Source organism: Pantherophis guttatus, chromosome 13 (genome assembly GCF_059756535.1).
Source record: "Pantherophis guttatus breed Tessera chromosome 13, ASM5975653v1, whole genome shotgun sequence".
Taxonomy (NCBI): domain Eukaryota; kingdom Metazoa; phylum Chordata; class Lepidosauria; order Squamata; family Colubridae; genus Pantherophis; species Pantherophis guttatus.
In genome coordinates, this window is record NC_142075.1 from 2,551,831 (window position 1) to 2,570,204 (window position 18,374).

The 18,374-nt window shown below is 43.5% G+C and overlaps 1 long non-coding RNA gene across 1 annotated transcript in view; it reads left to right on the forward strand.

Moving 5' to 3' along the window:
* Positions 1 to 18,374, forward strand: part of LOC148112134 (uncharacterized) — a 36,312-nt gene that overhangs the window by 6,426 nt on the left and 11,512 nt on the right. The window contains exons 2-3 of the long non-coding RNA XR_015729761.1: positions 13,434 to 13,766; positions 14,793 to 14,859. This is a non-coding gene — a long non-coding RNA (uncharacterized LOC148112134). The remainder of the gene's footprint in view (positions 1 to 13,433; positions 13,767 to 14,792; positions 14,860 to 18,374) is intronic.

Sequence of the window (18,374 nt, forward strand, 5' to 3'; positions counted from 1 at the left end):
GTCTTGTCTTTCCTGTTGTTGTTGTTGCTTCTGTTTAAGTAGCTTGGATTGAGCTCTAGTTATACGTTGATCTTTAACTTCAGTCAACTGAATCAAATCCAAAATTGGAGAAGAATCCAGCGATGGCTCACTCAGAATACCTCCTTCTGCACCTTGCACGTTTTCTAATTCCTGCTTAGACTGTTCTTTCAATTGCCTCTCTTCACTCTCCTTAATCTCCAGAACTGTAGATGTACGTGGAGATGGTGTTCTTTCCATAAGAATAGTACTGTAAAAGTGTTGCGCCTTCTCCACGGTATTCAACCGATATCCTTCTCCCTTATATCTGAAAATTACCCCAGCTGGTGCATCCCACCGGAAGGGTATCTGTAAATTTTTCAATTCCTTAACAAGAAAACCAAATTCTTTTCTAGCTTTCAGCATTTTAGGAGGTAACTCTTTAAAAATTACAAGCCGTGAGCCCCCCACTTGTATAGAGGTGTGGAAAGATTTTTGCAGGATATCATTTCTAATTTCTCTCTCAGTAAAGTATATGACCACATCTCTGGGTAATTGTCTTTGCCTGGCCACCCAAGAGTTCACTCTGTAAATTTTATCTATTTTATGAAATACCAATTCAGGATTAACTTGTAGAATCTTAGCCAGGGCTTCAGAGCAAACTTGTCTCAAGTCCTGTCTTTCCTCCTCTCGAATTCCCCGAAGCCGTATGGCAAATTCCATCGCCCGGAATTGTATCATAACAATCTCATCTTCAATTCTCTGCATTTTATTGTCAACTTCATCAATTTTATAATCATTGTCTTTCATCCTAACATTAACTTCTGATTTAAATTCTTCAACTTTAAAATCAACTTTCCCAATAAAATCTGCCAGGCCAGACGCCACTTCTGATATTTTTTTGGTCACCATAATTTGGTTCTGTTTCACCATGTCTTTAATTTCATTAATTTCCTGCAAAAATTCCTGATGTGATTTTTGAAGTTCCTGTTGTGATTCTTGAAATTTATCATCCAAAGTTTTAGAAATAAATTCTTTTAAATCTGCCACATCAAATTCTTTTTTCTGAGTTTGTAACTGTTGAGCAGGGGGAAGTTGCGTTTGCTGTTTGTGTGTGGGGGATCCCCCCCCTAATGCCTTCCCTTCCTGCTTCTTTGAAGCCATCCTGGCTCGTGATCTAGTTTTTCTAAAGAGGGAGGTTCCTTTTCCTTTCCCTCCTGCACAAAGACTTCTAAAAAAGTCCCCCAGATTTGATCAAACAAGGGTTAAAATAAAGCAAAGTCCAATATTGAAAAGGGAAAAAATTTCCGAGTTATTTCTCTTGTAACAAGCAAGGCAGCTTAGTAGCAACTTGGAAACTTTGTAGCAAAACAAAGTAACTTCACCAATCCACACTCGCTGGCTCGTTAACTCTGAAGCTAGGCGCCATGTTTTTTCAAAGCACTTTCACTCACTCGCATTTTCTCAGATTGAAAAGTCAACAAAGTGCTAATACTTGCGTTTCCAAATTTCAGGATTCAGGTAGTTTCGCTGTTTATTAAAGCTGGTTCTTTCGCTTTAAGTTTCCTGCAGCCGGCTTGTTCTGCAGAAGCAGAATCGTCCCACGCCGCCCGGAGTCTCAGCAGGTTGGAAGGGAGCCGCGCCTGTTTCCTCCCCAGAAACAATTCCCTGGGGGGTTACAGGGGCTCGACCTGTGCCCTGCTATCTCTCCTCCAATAATCCTCAGGATTTTGAAGTTTTCGAGCCGCTTCTCGATCGCGAAGCGGCTCTACAGGCGGCGGGGCTGGCGGAGCTTCAAAGAGCGCCGCCGTCGCCGAAGACAAGGAAACCGGAAGTCAAAATTTTATCTAATTCTGATGATTCTTGCTTTATGCCCCATTCCTTTTTATCTTTGCTAAATTTAGTTTGAATTTGGAGATACGCCCACCATTCCAATTTGATTCCTTCTTCCTTTAAAGTATTTCTCGCTTTTAATTCTCCTTTCTCATTCAAAATATCTTTATAGGTGACAGCTCCCCCTCATTTTGTCAAATTTGGATGTGTGTATATTTCTAATGTTGACACCCAATTAGGAATTTCCATATAATTATTTCCTTTTATTTTTTTCCAAATATCCAGTAGAGCTCTCCTAATATAATGGCTCCGGAAGTACTGATGGGCTAAATGTTTTTCCTCCCATAGAATAGCGTGCCAACCTGTCTGTAGGTCATGACCTTCTAGTGCTAATAGTCTTGTGTTTTTAAGATGCATCCACTCTCTTAGCCAAACCAATGCCACTGCCTGATAATACTTTGTACAGTCTGATAGACCGAATCCTCCTCTTTCTCTATCATCTTGTAATAATTTGAATCTGATTCTCGGTCGCCAAAGCTGCCTGTGTCTTGATGCATGATTTCGCCTCATTGGAACAGTTGGTCAGCTGTGCGTCCACCTAATGAGGGCAAGGCCAGCATTCTGCATTTGCCTGTCTCTGTTAAATTCTTTGGGAGGTTCTGCTGAGATCCATATGGATATGTCAGCCACACTGAAACAGCCGGTTGTTGGGCTTGGCAGACATTATTCCTGATTTATTTTATTGACTTTATTTCAGCAGCCTCTTGCTGAGCAGATGCTCCCAATGCAACCTGTCTGTGGCTCACTGGTCCTTTCTGAAACTAGCAGCATCTGCCTTTTGCCAATTTTCTGGAATCCTTCAGGCTCCAGAAAGGGATACAAGTGGCATCTCTGCAGATCTCTTCAGATGTAGGTCCTGAAAGTTGAACATTGTTTGCAGCAGCGTGATGCTCCCTGGCCATCCCTTCCTTGACCCTCCTTTCTTCCTGTTTCCTCCTTCCTCCTTGGCAGTTAGCCCCTTTTACTACTTGAGCTCCCTCCCCAAGCTCTTCTTGTTTTCAGCTTCCCTTGAGAGCATTTCTGACTTACTTTCTCCAGCTATGACAACGCCTGGACATTGTCTTAATGATTATATGGACCTTCCTTTTCTATTCACACCATGCTTCATTCTTAACTTCAGTTGAATGAGCCTCAGGCATCCTTGATTGCCCTTTTCCTCCAAATTGAAGGGTGATTTTCTTCCAGTACCCAATTCATTTACTTATTTATTTCCCGCCTTTATTTCTGCAAACAACTTAAGGCAGTGAACATATCCAACACACTTTCCTCCTCCACTTTTTCCCACACAATAACAACCCTGTAAGGTGGGTTGGGCTGAGAAGGACAGGCCAAAAATGTCACCTAGTTGGCTTTCATGGTTAAGGCAGGATTTGAACTTCTTCCCAGCCTGTTCATGCTCTCTTTGGATTTCTGTGCATGAGATCCCACCTACAATTTCTCCAAGCTCTTCTGAAATCTAACCTTTGTGTGGTGACCATCCTCCATATTTCTCTTTCTGTGGAACAATTGAAGGACACAGTCCTTTCCTCCAGCTTTTCCCAGCTCTCCCCTGCTGTTTAGGATCAGGCCTGATCTCCTTGTCTCTTCTCTGAGGACTCTGAGGGATTTTTGCAGTCTTGATTTGACTTTAGAAGATACTCCTAATGGGTGACCTTCTGTTATTTCTTTTCTCTGAATGACCTGGCCTGGGGAGCATTATCCAAATCTGACTGCCTAGATGGCACCCCACAATAGTTTTGCTTTTTGTATTCTTACTCAAATGTTCTCAGCTGGATTTCTTTCTCAAAGAAATAGATCAATTCGCTGGGGCCCAGGGTTGGGAGTGGGTCCGGTGCCCTCACTGGGGCTTCTACAGGCTATGAAAGAAAGAGAATGTGTGAAATTGGAAGGGATCATCAAAATTGCTCCTCCTGGGTGGGAAGAGAAATAGCCCCAGATGTGACTCCAAGAACCACAATAATCAACGCAAGGAAGGAAATGGAAAGGCTGGTCAGGAACACCTTCCAATTCCAGACACGGAGGATGGTCATAATCTGAAGAGGAAATGCAGGAATGATCCAGGGAGGAAGGCAAGTGGGAAATTGGCAGACTATGAATCTTGCAGGGGGCTACCAAAGGTTGCTTCTGGTTTATGAAAGACCAATGTGGATAAAACCATGCAGAAGTGGAAACAGTAAAAATCCTGTGACCAGATTACACTGGACACCTTTCAGGAGAGGAGAGGTGGTTGCAGGGGAACTCCTTTTGATTTGAGATTCCTGGAGGCAGTCTGTGTGCAAAGGGAATTAGCTTCCCTAACCTGCTCCTGACTTGCCATAGGCAGGGGGATGGGGAATCAGGCCTCACAGCTTCATTGAGGAATTTGCACCTCAATCAAAACAAAGCACATCCTAGCCAGCCAAAGTCAAAGCCATCTTCACAGAAACCAGTAACAGCCGGAGGTAGTGACTTCTATGACCTGCAAAATTGTTTCGTTGGGGAATGTGACTGATAACACACCTTGGGGGGGGGGGAAACAGGGTCATAGGCAAGGCGTGAACTGAGTGGGGTCAGAGCTGGCTTCACTTGGTCCATGTCGGCATGTTGCTTCTAATAACTGGATTTTTCTTCAAACTTCGCTTGAGGCTCCTGCTTTCATTAGCGCATCGGTCGGGACCTTGACAGCAACCAGCTCTGCCAAAACTAACCAAGACAACCGGGATTCCTGAGCCCCGGACTCTCCACCTGCTCTCCGATACCTAGGGTAGGTGGAGAGAAACTCAGGCCACTATGGCAGAGGGTGGAATATCCAAAGAAAGCCTGCTCCTGGCAACCGAGAAGGAGGCAGAACCTACCCCCACCCAGGGACCTCCAGGAGCCAGCAGCTCAAGCGGAACTCAACTGCAACTGTCGCTGACCACGGAAGCCGAGACGCCCAGGGTGCCTGTCTCAGTGATCGAAGCAGAAAGGGATGAGTATTGGTGGAAGAGTAAAGCAGTCGAGGTCGGTGCAACCTCGGGTGCCCCCCCCCCAGTTCCCTTCGCCTGGGGCAATGCATAAGTGAGCAAGAAAGACTAGAGTGGATGAAGGAGTGGGAAGTGGTGAGAGCCCCATTTCCTCTAGTGGGAGCCCCAGGTAAATCCTTAGATTGAGGGAGGAATTTGACTAAACCACCCTTCGCAATGAGGGGCTGTCATGCCACCCAAAAGGAAGGGGAAAAGAGATGGGTGCAATCGATCCCCATGAAGTGAGGAGAAGCCCCAACCAACCCGCCAAGCTCCGATTAGCCAGCCCTAAGTTTACGCTGAGCCTAACCTCAGAGCAACTGCAGGACGCCCACATGCTCCCAACCACTCAAAAATGGAGAGAGAGACAAGAACACAGCCCCCTTCTCTACCCACCAGAAGGACACTGAGCATGAGGCTGCTGCCAGTAGCCTCTCCTGCAAGCCACCCAGGCTGGGCGAACCCCCCCTCTCCTCGGGCTAGAATTGATGCAGATCGCCAGGCCCAAGCAAATGGGACCCAACAAGACAAGGGAGAGGCAGTGTGGAATGAGCCGCCTCGATTCAAGGGGAAGTCTTGATAGCATGCACCTATCTTGGTGAAAGCATTCCATGACCTATTCCCGTCACGGCCGCATCTGGATCGTCAGACCTGGGGGAATGGCCCTGCGGTGAGCGATAGTGGTGTGGTCCGCCAGCAGCCTGTGGAGCTGGCAGCGGAGTCGGACAGTGAGGAGGCTGAGGAAGAACATGGGCCAGTCCTGGAGGCTGGGGAAGGCTCAGATATGGGCTCTGCATCAGAGGCAGAGATGGGGCCACGGCCATCTGGGAGTGATGTGCGGACTCTGGAACCTCCAGAGGCTGACAGCAGAGAGGCAGAGGAACAAGAAAAGCCGTTCCTAGTGCACGCATGAGAAGAGCTGTCAGAAGGCAAGAGCAACTAAAGCAAAAAGGACGACTCGGGAGCAGGGCCAAGAGATGATTGGCCCTACTCCCAGAAGGCTTAAAAGACCCGCAACAGCTCTTAGGCTCTTTGTCAAAACACAACATTGATAGATTTGTCTCTTATCTTGCTGCATTTATTTCTTGTCGCCGTCTTCTGCTTCTGAACTTTTGCCAAGAAAAGCCTTTGGCAGGTTGCCTAATAAGACCATGGTTGGTGATAAGGCTGAAGAATTGTGTTATGAAGAATTTGTCTTGAATTAGTTTGGACAACCCTGAGAATGAGTTAATTCTCATCTGTTCTAATAAAGTCTGTTTGTTTCGAACAGTTTGTGTCTGATAATACCTACTTGGGCCTGGGTCACAACAGGTATGGAGATGGAGGGTAGAATCACCCCCACCTAAAAAGCCCTGCATGGAGCCGCTTTCCCCTGGAATGGATGTCTTTTTGTTGTTTTTTATTGTTATCATCATCATCATCATTATTATTGTTAGTTCTGAGATTTTTCAATTTATTATCTTTTTATCTATATTGTTAAGTGCTAAAAAATAAAAGCAACAGTTAAATAAAGTTGTTCCCTGAACCACGATTATTTTCCTTTAGCATTCGGTGGATAGAATGATAAATAAATGTACAACAGGTATACAATAAAACTAGAAAAATTCTTTATATACAGTAATTTATTTTTAGACCTATTGTCATTACACTTTTCTTAGGGACAGGGTGAACTTTTGATTAATTGCAGAATTTCACCAATCGTCTTTGTCCCTAGTTTTTCCCAGCTACATTTATTTTTCACTGCTGTATGAGAGACAGTGTAATAGTACTGTTACCATATACAATTGGGCATGCTATAGGACTATGATGGCGAACCTATGGCACGCGTGCCACAAGTGGCACATGGAACCTGGGCATGCGAGCGTTGCCCTAGCTTAGCTCCAGCGCGCATGCACGTGCCGTCCAGCTGATTTTCAGGCCTTGGGGAAGGCCATTTTCTACCTCCCCAGGTTCCTAGAAAGGCTCTGGAGCCTGGGGAGGTTGAAAAACATCATTTTCTGTTCCAACAGAAGTTGAGAAATGGGACCTCCAGGAGGGTAGGAAGGCCGTTTTCGCCCTCCCCAGGCTCCTAGAAATCTCTGCAGCCCTGGGAGGGCCCCCCATGCCAAAAGAGGGCGGAATACAAGGGGGGGTCGTGCACGCATGCGTGGGGGTGGGGCGCATTGAAATCTGACTGATGGCACACACGCGCAACCCCTCCACAATCCCCCCACTTTTGGGACATGATGGCAAAAAGGTTTGCCATCACTGCTATAGGATATCTTGCTTGGGTAGGAGGCTGGACTAGAAGACCTCCAAGATCCCTTCCAGCTCTATTCTGGTTGATTGATGGATTGATTGAAGTAGCACACTTGTTATGAGAATCTGGCTTCTCCATTACGTTTGCTTGCCAGAAAGACGCAAAAGCTGATCACATGACCCTAGGAGATTGCAACCCTCATAAAGATGAGTCAGTTGCCCAGAGGAACAGAAAGAAACATTGAAAAGACCAATCTCTGAAACCAAATTTGGAACGGCAATGAAAAAACAAAAAAATAATAAATCCCCAGGCCCCGATGGATTACCGATAGAACTATATAAAAATATGCTAGAACAGACTGGAGAACTTATGTTAGAAATATTTAATGAAGTATTGCAAGGGACAAAAACACCAAAATCCTGGTCAGAAGCTCTAATTACATTGATTCATAAGGAGGATTCAGATCCACAACTAATACAAAATTACAGACCTATCTCTCTACTGAATTTCGATTATAAATTATGTCAATAATTGCGGATGGAAGTGCAAGACTGGATACGGAACATACTATCATCAATGGTGGACCTGTACGATGGCACAAAAATTCTGGAAGAAAATCAAAACTTGGATAGTAGAAATAATTCAGAACCCAATAGAGGGAAAACCGGAACAATTTCTGTTAGGAATCTCAATAGACAATTATACTAAAGAAATACAGTACCTAATATTGCATATATTGACTGCAGGATGTATTGTATACACACAATATTGGAAGAAGGAAACACTTCCAACGGAAGAGGATTTAATTAAAAAAATTCTAGAATGTGCAGAATTAGATAAATTAACTAAAGAAATTAAGGGGAAAGAAGAATCAAAGTATGATAAGGTTTGGAGTAGATGGTATGAATGGTTGAAACATAAGGAAATAAGTTAAATGAAGGAAGAAAGGAGGGGGAAAATGTGTATGATCTTTTGTTAGTAAAGAAGAAATGATATAAAGTAGAAAATGAACGTCAAATAAGTATATACTTAAATATTTGTAAATATTGATGTATAGAAAGAGCAGACCGCTATGTATAGCTGAAAGAAAGGTAATATTTTTCTTTTTTGTGTTATTTTTTGTTGTATGTATATGTTTGATTTTTAATGTGTTTTTAATGTGTTTAAAATAAAAAACTTCAAAAAAAAAGATGAGTTAGTTGCCAAGCCTCTGAATATAGATCACGTGACCATGGGGATGATGCGATGGTCGTTACATGTGAAAAAAGGTCATAAATCCATTTTTCAGTGACTTCAAGAACCAACAGCTCACTGATGGTGGCCCTTTAGTTCAGGAGTCTTCAACCTTGGCTACTTTAAGCCTGGACGACTTCAATTCCCAGAATTCCCCAGCCAGTTTTGCTCGCTGGGGAATTCTGGGAGTTGAAGTCCTCCAGGCTTAAAGTAGCCAAGGTTGGAGACCCCTGCTTTAGTTCATGGTTGAGTGCAATTATAGCTCTGGGATAAAAACTATTTAGAAAACATGTGGTCCGAGTTTTAATTGTTCTGTATCTTCTGCCAGAAGGCAACAGTCCAAAAAGATTGTAAGCAGGATAGGAAGAGTCTCTGAGAATGTTATGCAACTTTCTCAAACAGCGAGATTCGAAAATGTTGTCCAGGGCTGGTAGCTGGAGTCCGATGATATTCTGGGCAGTTTTAATGATTCTCTGTAGAGCTTTCTTGTCCGCTACAGAGCTGCTCTGATACAATGCAAGAATGCCGTATGTCAGGATACTCTCAATGGTGCTGCGATAGTAGGACAGAAGTAAATGCTGAGATAGATTTATCCTCCTGAACATTCTCAGGAAGTACAGCCTCGTCTGTGCCTTCTTCACAAGCATGTTAGCATTCATAGTCCATGAGAGGTCCTGTGCTTAATATCAGTAGAGGAATGGTGAGATCCCATCCTTACTGACTGTGGCCTACCTGTCAGAAAATCCCTTATCCACCAACAAATCCTCTGATTTATACCCAAATTGGACATTTTAAAAAACAACCTGTTGGGTAAAATGGTGTTAAAGGCAGAGCTATAATCCACAAATAACAGTCTCGCATATGTCCCCTGTTGTTCTAAGTGATTCAATACAGTATGGACAACAAGAGACATTGACATTTAAATGGTGATACTGAGGAACAAAGAAGAGGGGAGACAATTTTGAGTTTCTCATAAACTATTGTGAGTAAAGCAGAGAATGAACTTTCGTGCTACTCTTATATTCTCAATTCTTAGTAAACTTGAATCAACTTTTCCTTTTCAATTGAAAATGTACCAATTAACAAGGTTCCTGAGAGGACAATATCCAGGCAAGATATGCTACGTCGCCATTCACTTGTGGTAAATTTTTTTGTTTACAGTTGAATTGAAATCGCCATGCATAGAAATTCTTTGTGCCAGTTATTTTTTTTAAAAAAGTTTTTTATTTTTATTTCTCATAAACACATTTATATGTACAGTCCCCTTATTTTTTAACTTTCGCTTTTAATTTTTACTTTTTACTTTTTCGGGGCTGCTCTTTTACCCTTTACTTTTATTCCAACCTTTCTTCTTCTCCTCCCCTTCTCTTCCTTCCTCCTTCTCCTCCTCCTTTCTTCTTTCTTCCTCTCCTTCGCTTTCCTACTTCCCCTTCCCTTCCCCCACTCCTCTCTTCTTTCCCCCTGGTTGTGTAAAGAAGCAAAACATTATTGGGTGAAAATACAAACATGATTAGAGGGAATGTTGCAGCAACATAAAGAGTTAAAGCCAGAGATATTCTTACTGGGAATTTTACCAGAGAATTACAGTAAAGAAGATAGATATTTGATTATTCATATAATAACAACGGCTAGAATTGTATTTGCACAAAATTGGAAAACAGATGGCCTTGGATCGAGTCGTGCCTTTGCGGCCTCTGACCCGGTGTCAATCCCTCGTGGCTCCTTGGTTCACCGAGGAGCTGAGGGAGATGAAACGCCAGAAAAGACGCCTAGAGAGCGGTTGGAGGGCCAGTTTCACTGAATCTGACTGAACACTGGTAAGGTCGCATATTAAGACCTACTTAGTGGCGATGAAAGCGGCAAAGTTTAATTACTTTTCCGCTCTTATTGCGTCATCAGAGAATCGTCCGGCTGCTCTGTTTAGGGTGACCCGGTCCCTGCTCCACCCGGGAGCGTGGGAGGACCCCTTGGAAGGCAGGGCCAAGGATTTCGGACAATATCTGTATGACAAAATCGCTCAGATCCGGGGGGATTTGGACTCTGGGTAGATTCGGGCAGGGTGGCGAGGAATAGTCTTGTGAACGTTATCTGGGAAGAGTTTGACTCTGTGACCCCTGATGACGTTGGACAGGATTCTGGGGAGACTTAGTGCGGCCACATGTTTACTGGATCTGTGTCCCTCCTGGTTAGTACTGGCTTCCTGGGAGGTTACACGAGGCTGGCTCCAGGGAATTATTAACGCTTCGTTGAGTGAGAGTTACTTCCCCATGGCCTTGAAAGAGGCGGTGGTGAGGCCTCTCCTCAAGAAGCCTTCCCTGGACCCGGCAGTATTAGCCAACTATCATCCTGTCTCCAACCTTCGTGAAGGTTGTTGAGAGTGTGGTTGCACGACAGTTTCCGCAGTACCTGGAGGAAATGTCTTATCTAGATCCGTTCCAGTCGGGTTTCAGGCCCGGGCACAGCACAGAAACAGCATTGGTCGCGTTGGTAGATGATCTCTGGAGGGCTCGGGACAGGGGTTGTTCCTCTGTTCTGGCCCTGTTAGACCTCTCAGAGGCTTTTGATACCATCGACCATGGTATCATGCTGCACTGGTTGGAAGAGTTGGGGATGGGGGGGCACCGTGTTACGGTGGTTCTCCTCCTTTCTCTCAGACCGGTTGCAGTTCGTGTTGGCAGGGGGGCAGAGGTCGACCTTGAGGCCTCTTATATGTGGAGTGCCTCAGGTTCGTCCTCTCGCCCCTTCTGTTCAACATTTATGTGAAGCCGCTGGGCGAGATCATCTGTGGCTTTGGGGTGAAGTACCATCAGTACGCTGACGACACCCAGTTGTACATCTCCACCCCAGGCCACTACAATGATGCCCTTGAAGTGATGTCCCAGTGCCTGGAGGCTGTGCGGATCTGGATGGGGAGGAACAGGCTCAAGCTCAACCCTTCCAAGACTGAGTGGCTGTGATTCCCGGCATCCCGATATAATCAGTTGACTCCATCACTGACTATCGGGGGCGAGTCTTTGGCCCCCGCAGAGAGGGTGCGCAATCTGGGAGTCCTCCTGGATACGCAGCTATCCTTGGAGGAACATCTGACGGCTGTAGCCAGGGGGACCTTCTGTCAGGTTCGCCTGATTCGCCAGTTGCGGCCCTTTCTTGATCGGGATTACCTGTGCACAGTCACTCATACCCTCGTCACCTCTCGCCTGGACTACTGCAACACTCTCTACATGGGGCCCTTGAAGAGCACCCGGAGGCTCCAACTGGTCCAGAATGCGGCCGCGCGGGTAGTCACAGGTGCCGCATGGCGCTCCCATACAACACCTCTCCTGCGTGAGCTGCACTGGCTCCCAATGGTCTTCCGGGTGCGCTTCAAGGTGTTGGTTATCACCTTTAAAGTGCTCCATGGCATAGGACCTAGTTATCTTTGAGATCGCCTGCTGCTACCGACGGCCTCCCATCGACCTGTGCGCTCCCACAGAGAGGGCCTCCTCGGGGTGCCATCAGCCAAACAATGTAGGCTGGTGACCCTCAGGGGGAGGGCCTTCTCTGATACCCTCTGGAATCAGCTGCCCCCAGAGATAAGGAGAATCCAACACCTCGGTGCCTTCCGCCATGTCCTTAAAACCTTCTTTTTCCAGCAAGCCGGGCTGGCCTAACACTTTTTAAAATGTTTTTAATTGTCTGTTATTGTTTTTAATCAGGGGGCCAAATTTATATATATCTTTTTAATTGTATTTTAATGTTTGTAGTTTATGCTTTTACTTGGCTGTTCACCGCCCTGAGTCCTCAGGGAGAAGGGCGGTATACAAATTTATAAATAAATAAACAAACAAACAAACAAATAAATAAATAAATAAATAATCAGCGCCCTGACACGTACAGTACCCCCTCTATTTTCCCAACCCCTGGTATATGTACATTCCCTCTCCCTATGACCTTGGCTGTGCTCTGGTTAGCCATTCTGATCTTGAAGTCTGTCTCTACGAGGGAGGTGAATAGATTGGGGTTTTGGGTTGTGTGGTTAGTGGCTCCTGAATCCAGAAGCCACATGTTCTCATTTGACCCCTGCTTGGGGTCTGCTTTACCATGCCTGAAGCCGTACATGGTCCCTGGGTTGCTATCCCAGGAAGCATCCCTGCGTTCATTATTTTTTCTAGGGTTGGGTGACCACCCATGTCCCCGTTCCCTGAAATGTCTGCGGTCTGGTGACCGTCTCTCTCTATATCCCCTGTCCCTATTGCCTCTGGGGCAATCCCTCCTTAAATGATTCCTGGATCCACAGGAAAAACACTCTGGGGTAACCTTTCCCCTGTCCTGGAACTCAACCCTTTTGGTAGGTCTGGGGTCCCTTCTTGATATGTGGCAGTCCCTCCTTAGATTATCCTCTGCAATGAGGCGGTTAGTGAGTGTGTCTAATGTTAAGTGTTCCAGACTGAGGCTGTCCAGCTTCATCACAAAGTTGTCCCAGCTATTGTCTAAAGAGTTTATGACTATACTCATCATACTCTCCTCAGTGATTGCTTCACCCCTATGCATTAATTCAGTCCTGGTTGCGTTAAGTTTTAACAGGTGTTCACTCATGGGGACCCCTGGTCTAAGTCTGGCAGAATGGAATTCTCTGGAAATTCTAGTTGTGGTTGCTCTACTTCTGCTGTAAAAAAAGTTATAAAGTTTTTGCATCACTTCATGCATGGTCATGTGATTCCCTATGCTTGGGTACATAGTGGGAGAAATACTGGTTAACAAAATACAAAAAGCCCTGTGGTGGTTACAGTTAATTTCAAAAGTCCAAGGTTTCTGGGGTGGGTCTGAGATTAGGAAAAGTAAGTTTTCTTTCATAAATATTATCTGCAGCTGCTGACTCCGCTCTAGAAGATTTTTTCCATCTATTTGTAGTTTGGGAAAGTTGACAGGTAAAGCCCCAGAATTGTTAGAATGGTTACCTACAGAGGGTAGCTGTCCATGGTTTTGTAAGTGAGGGAACTCACAATAAGGCACGGGTATGCATGTTGTTACTCTGTACTGATGTGTCTCTATGTTTCTTCCCACTCTGTACTGATGTGTCTCTATGTTTATTCCCTCTCTCTCTGTAGGTGAAAACTGGGCATGCGCGAGGCTCATTTGTCTCTGGAAGTCGTCAGGTGAGGAGCTCGCAGTTGTGGCTCCTAGGCCCAGGCCTAGGCCAGCCAGATGGGTGCTGGACTCACCCCTGGTCTGCCTGGGTCCCTCGCTGGGCATCGTGGATTGCTGCTGGGCGGCTGGATCCCTGGCGGACGTCGATGGAGGCTGCGGAGGCCTCGCGGTCGTTAACCGAGGACTCCCGAAGATCGGCGGCTCGGCAGCAACGGCAGTGGCAGCGGCTGGTCCGGATCGGTGAGCGGTGGTCCTTGGAGGTGCAGGGAAGCCCGGGGGATGTCGCAGCATCAGTGAGTAGCTGGGTTGATTTTCTTCCCTCGGGTCCCGTTCCGGTGGTAGGAAGGGTGGTGGGTTCAAATCCTGCCACGTGGTCTGTCTATAGGCGGTCGATGCCCTGTGTCCATCGTGTAGGTGTGTCCCTCTTCTGGTGAGCGGCAGGGCCGGTGTTGCGGCTTTGGTGGCAGGCCTGGGATCTCCCTGGTTGCTGAAGGCCTCCCTGCGGCCGGTGCAGGAGGCCTGAAAGCAGGGCCGAACGCTGCCACTAGAGTCTCCATGGCTTTTTATATTTCAAGCTCGGTAGGAGAGCTCCTGTTGCATTGAGTCTGTTCCCCATAGCTATTTTCGGGGTGCCCCTTGTTCGTTTCCGGGCTTTGGCTGGTTCCCGCCATTAAATTCAAATACCGGCCTTCTATTGGTTGCTGGCCATTCCAAGATGGCCGCCAGGAAATTGGTGCGAAACTGAGCCCGTCTATGTCCGGTACCTCTGCGAGGGAATCCCTTTCTCTTACCGGGCTGGCGTCTTCTTGGATTTGTTCTTGGGTGCTCATCGCTGCTCCATGGGTTTCTAGGAGGCCTTGGAGTTTCGCGATGAGCTCTCCATTGCTGATGGGCGCTTCCATCACTTTCAGCAGGGCCATTCTCAGTTCGTTTTCCTCTTGTGGCTCTTCTCTGTCATGGTCATCTGCTTCCTCCCGTGGTCTCTCTTTGCAGAGGAGTGGGTCTGGCTCAATGTCCTGTCCACTTTCAGCTGGGGTGGCTCTTGGCATGGCACCTTTGGGTGTCAGTTGAGTAGCCATCCTCTTGGTAAATGCCCTGGTGTTTACTCCGCTCTTCTTATCAGAGTAAGCAGCTTGTTCAGTCATTCTTTAGAGTTATGGGTAACCATCCTCTGCTACCAACTTGTTAATGCTGGATGGATCTAACCCAATAACTCACAGGAGACAATGGAACCTCTTCATCAATTCTTTATTCTAGGCCTGGAGTGGTCCTAGGCCCATTCAGGGTAAAGGTCGCTGACCTCTGTCTTGCCTTTGCAGGTACACATCTGGAACTGCTGGATGCCCACATGTAGGACTCTTTTATACACCAGGGGAGGAGTCTGAGGTAAGGGGGTATGATGGGATATGGGGAGGTGCCAGCCCCTGCCTGGGAGGATTAGACATTTACCCTGACAAATCTGTTTCGTTTGGCGTTTTTTCTTGTTTCCAATTTTTTGCATATATTATTCTTGCAGCTGTTAGTATGTGAATTGTGAGATATTTAATATCTTTAGGGTATGATTTATTAAAAATTCCTAGTAAAAACTTTTCTGGTTCATTATCTATCTGTGTTTCTGTTATTTGTTCGAACCATTTTTTTATGTTAGACCAAAATTTTTTTGCTGCCTGGCATGTCCACCATAAATGATAGAAGGTCCCTTTCTCTTCTTACACTTCCAGCAGATCGGGCTATTTTTGGGCTGTATTTTTGCCAGTCTGTTTGGAGACATGTGCCACCTATAAAACATTTTCAGTTGGTTTTCCTTGTACGCCACTGCTCTTGTTAAATTTATATTTACTTGCCAAAACTTTTCCCATTTTTCCAAATTTATTGTATGTTTGACTTTTTTTTTATTAAAGAGTTTTACAGAAAGAGGAAAAAAAATTTACAAGTATTTCCCCATCCCTCCCTCCCTTCCTTACCCCCCCCACCGCCCCCCCGAACTTCCCAGAACAAAATACAGGGTATACAATTGACAATCATATGCTAAACTAAGCTAATAAACTAAGGATTCCTATCCCCATTTTCACACTTTAACTCCCCTTTTACTAACTAAGCATCAATACTCTTAATTTTTCTATTCATTCATAAGCTATTGGATACTTTTTAGTCCGATATTTGTTTTAAATATAATCAATCCATCTTCTCCATTCCGATATATATCTTTCTTGTGAGTGATCTTTCAAATATGCCGAAATCTTCGTCATTTCTGCCAAATTCGCTACTTTTTGGGGGGGGGGAAATTTTTTTTATTTTTAAACAAAACTTAAAACATAAAACAATTATCATCCATTACAATTTCAGAAAGTGTATTGATCGGTTACAAATCTTTTGTGCTTAATCCTCTATCCGACATTTCCTTATTTAACAGTTTATTACATTATTATTCTCATTTACCAATTATTTAACAGTAAATTGTCCTCTATAAGGGGGGGAAAAAAACCCTTTATATGTTTTAATATCTTATCCATTTCATATTTCATATTTCATTTCCATTCTTTCTTGTCTAACCATTGATAAAATAAATCCCATATCAAATAATATTGTTTATTTTCTTGTTCCCTAATTTCAAATGTCAATTTACTCATTTCAGCACACTCCAAAATTTTCTTGATAACGTCATCATCCGTGGGTATCTTCTCACCTTTCCAGTTTCTAGCAAATACAATTCTAGCCGCCGTTAAAACATTCACAATTAAATATCGCATTTCTCTATTGTATATTTCTGGTAAAATCCCCAGTAAAAATGTCTCTGGTTTAAAGTCAATATGTTTCTTTGTCATTTTTTCCAGCCATTTGTGAATTTTAGTCCAATATCTTTTAGCTTCTGCACATATGGTAATATGAGCCCGGAGTCTGATGACACTTCCAACATTTCTCTGATTTATTCTTGTACATTCTGGCTATTCTCGCCGGGGGTAAATGCCACCTATAAAACATCTTATACAAATTTTCCTTATATGCTGTTGACATTGTCATTTTATAATTCTGCAACCATAATTTTTCCCATTTCTCTAAGTCAATCCCATGACCCACATTTTTCCCCCATGCAATCATTGTTTCTTTAACTTGTTCTTCTGCCAATTTTACTTCTAATAAATTACTGTACAGTTTTTTAATTACATGGTCATCAGAACCTGTTAAGATTTTATCTAAGTTTGTCAAGTTACTATAAAAACCCTCCTTTTTAGAATCTTGATCATATCTAGACTGTATTTGCATATATGAAAACCAATCCATTTCAAGCTCTTGTTCTTCTAGTTCTTGCTTTGACTTAAGTTCACCCCTTTCATTTAATAATTAACCATATCTAACAATTTGTTCCTTCCTAAATGTTATTGCGTGTGAGACTGCTTCGATAGGTGATAACCAGACTGGAATTTTTAAATAGTAACATTGTTTGATCTTCTCCCAGTTTAATAACGAAGACTCTCGTATCATATGTCTTCTGAAATAACCCTGTACTTTTGTACTTTTATACCACATAAAAGCGTGCCAACCCAACAATAAATCATGTCCTTCTAAAGTCAACAATCTAATATTCCTTAGCGTTATCCATTCTTTAATCCACGTCAAGTTGCAAGCTTGATAATACAATTCCCAATCCGGCAAACCAAAACCTCCTCTTGATCTGACATCTTGCATCAATTTTAGTTTTATCCTTGCCTTTTTGCCCTGCCATATATATTTTAACACCATTTTATTTAAATCTTCAAAATATTTTTCCCCAACTTAATTGGAATTGTCTAAAATAAGTATAAAAGTCTAGGCAGTATATTCATTTTAATAGTTGATATTCTCCCTATCAATGATAGCTGCAAATTCTCCCATTTTGTTAGATCTGTCGCTATCTGTTGTTTAAGCTTATCGTAATTATTCTCCTTAAGAGTACCACATCTTGCTGTCAAATGTATTCCCAATTATTTAATTTTATTCGTGACCTGCATCCTTGATACTTCCGCCAATTCTTCTTTCTGTTTTTTTAACATATTTTTTGTCAACATTTTTGTTTTGTCTTTATTTATTTTCAAACCAGCCACTTTCCCAAAATCTCCTATTTTATCTATCAATTTGTTTACAGATTGAAGTGGTTCTTCCAAGATAAACACCAGGTCATCAGCAAATGCTTGCAATTTATATTCTTAATTTTGAATTTTCATTCCTTTTATTCCTTTTTCTTCTTTGATATTTCTATTTAGTACTTCTAATGTTAACACAAACAACAATGGTGACAATGGACAACCTTGTCTCGTTCCTTTTTGTATTTCAATAAATTCTGTCAACTCTCCATTCATCATTATTTTTGCTGTTTGTTTATAATATATAGCTTCTATAGATTGGACAAATTTCTCTCCAAAGCCCATCTGTTTCAATTGTAGTATCATAAATCGCCAATTCACATTGTCAAAGGCTTTCTGTGCATCTAAAAACATCAAAGCCATTTGCTTTTCTGGGTGCGCATCATAATATTCCAATGTATCCAAAATTATCCTCAAATTGTCTCTAATCTGCCTTTTTGGCAGAAATCCATTTTGATCTGGGTGTATAAAATTATTCAAATATCTTTTAAGTCTTTCTGCTAGTATTGTAGCGAAGATCTTATAGTCTGAGTTTAGCAAGGATATTGGCCTATAGTTTTTAACTTGTTGTAGGTCGGTATCTTCTTTTGGAATAAGTGTAATATATGCTTCTAACCATGAGTTGGGTATTTTTCTATTCATTCATAAGCTATTTGATACTTTTTAGTCCGATATTTGTTTTGAATATAATCAATCCATCTTCTCCATTCCGATATATATCTTTCTTGTGAGTGATCTTTCAAATATGCCGAAATCTTCGCCATTCCTGCCAAATTCACT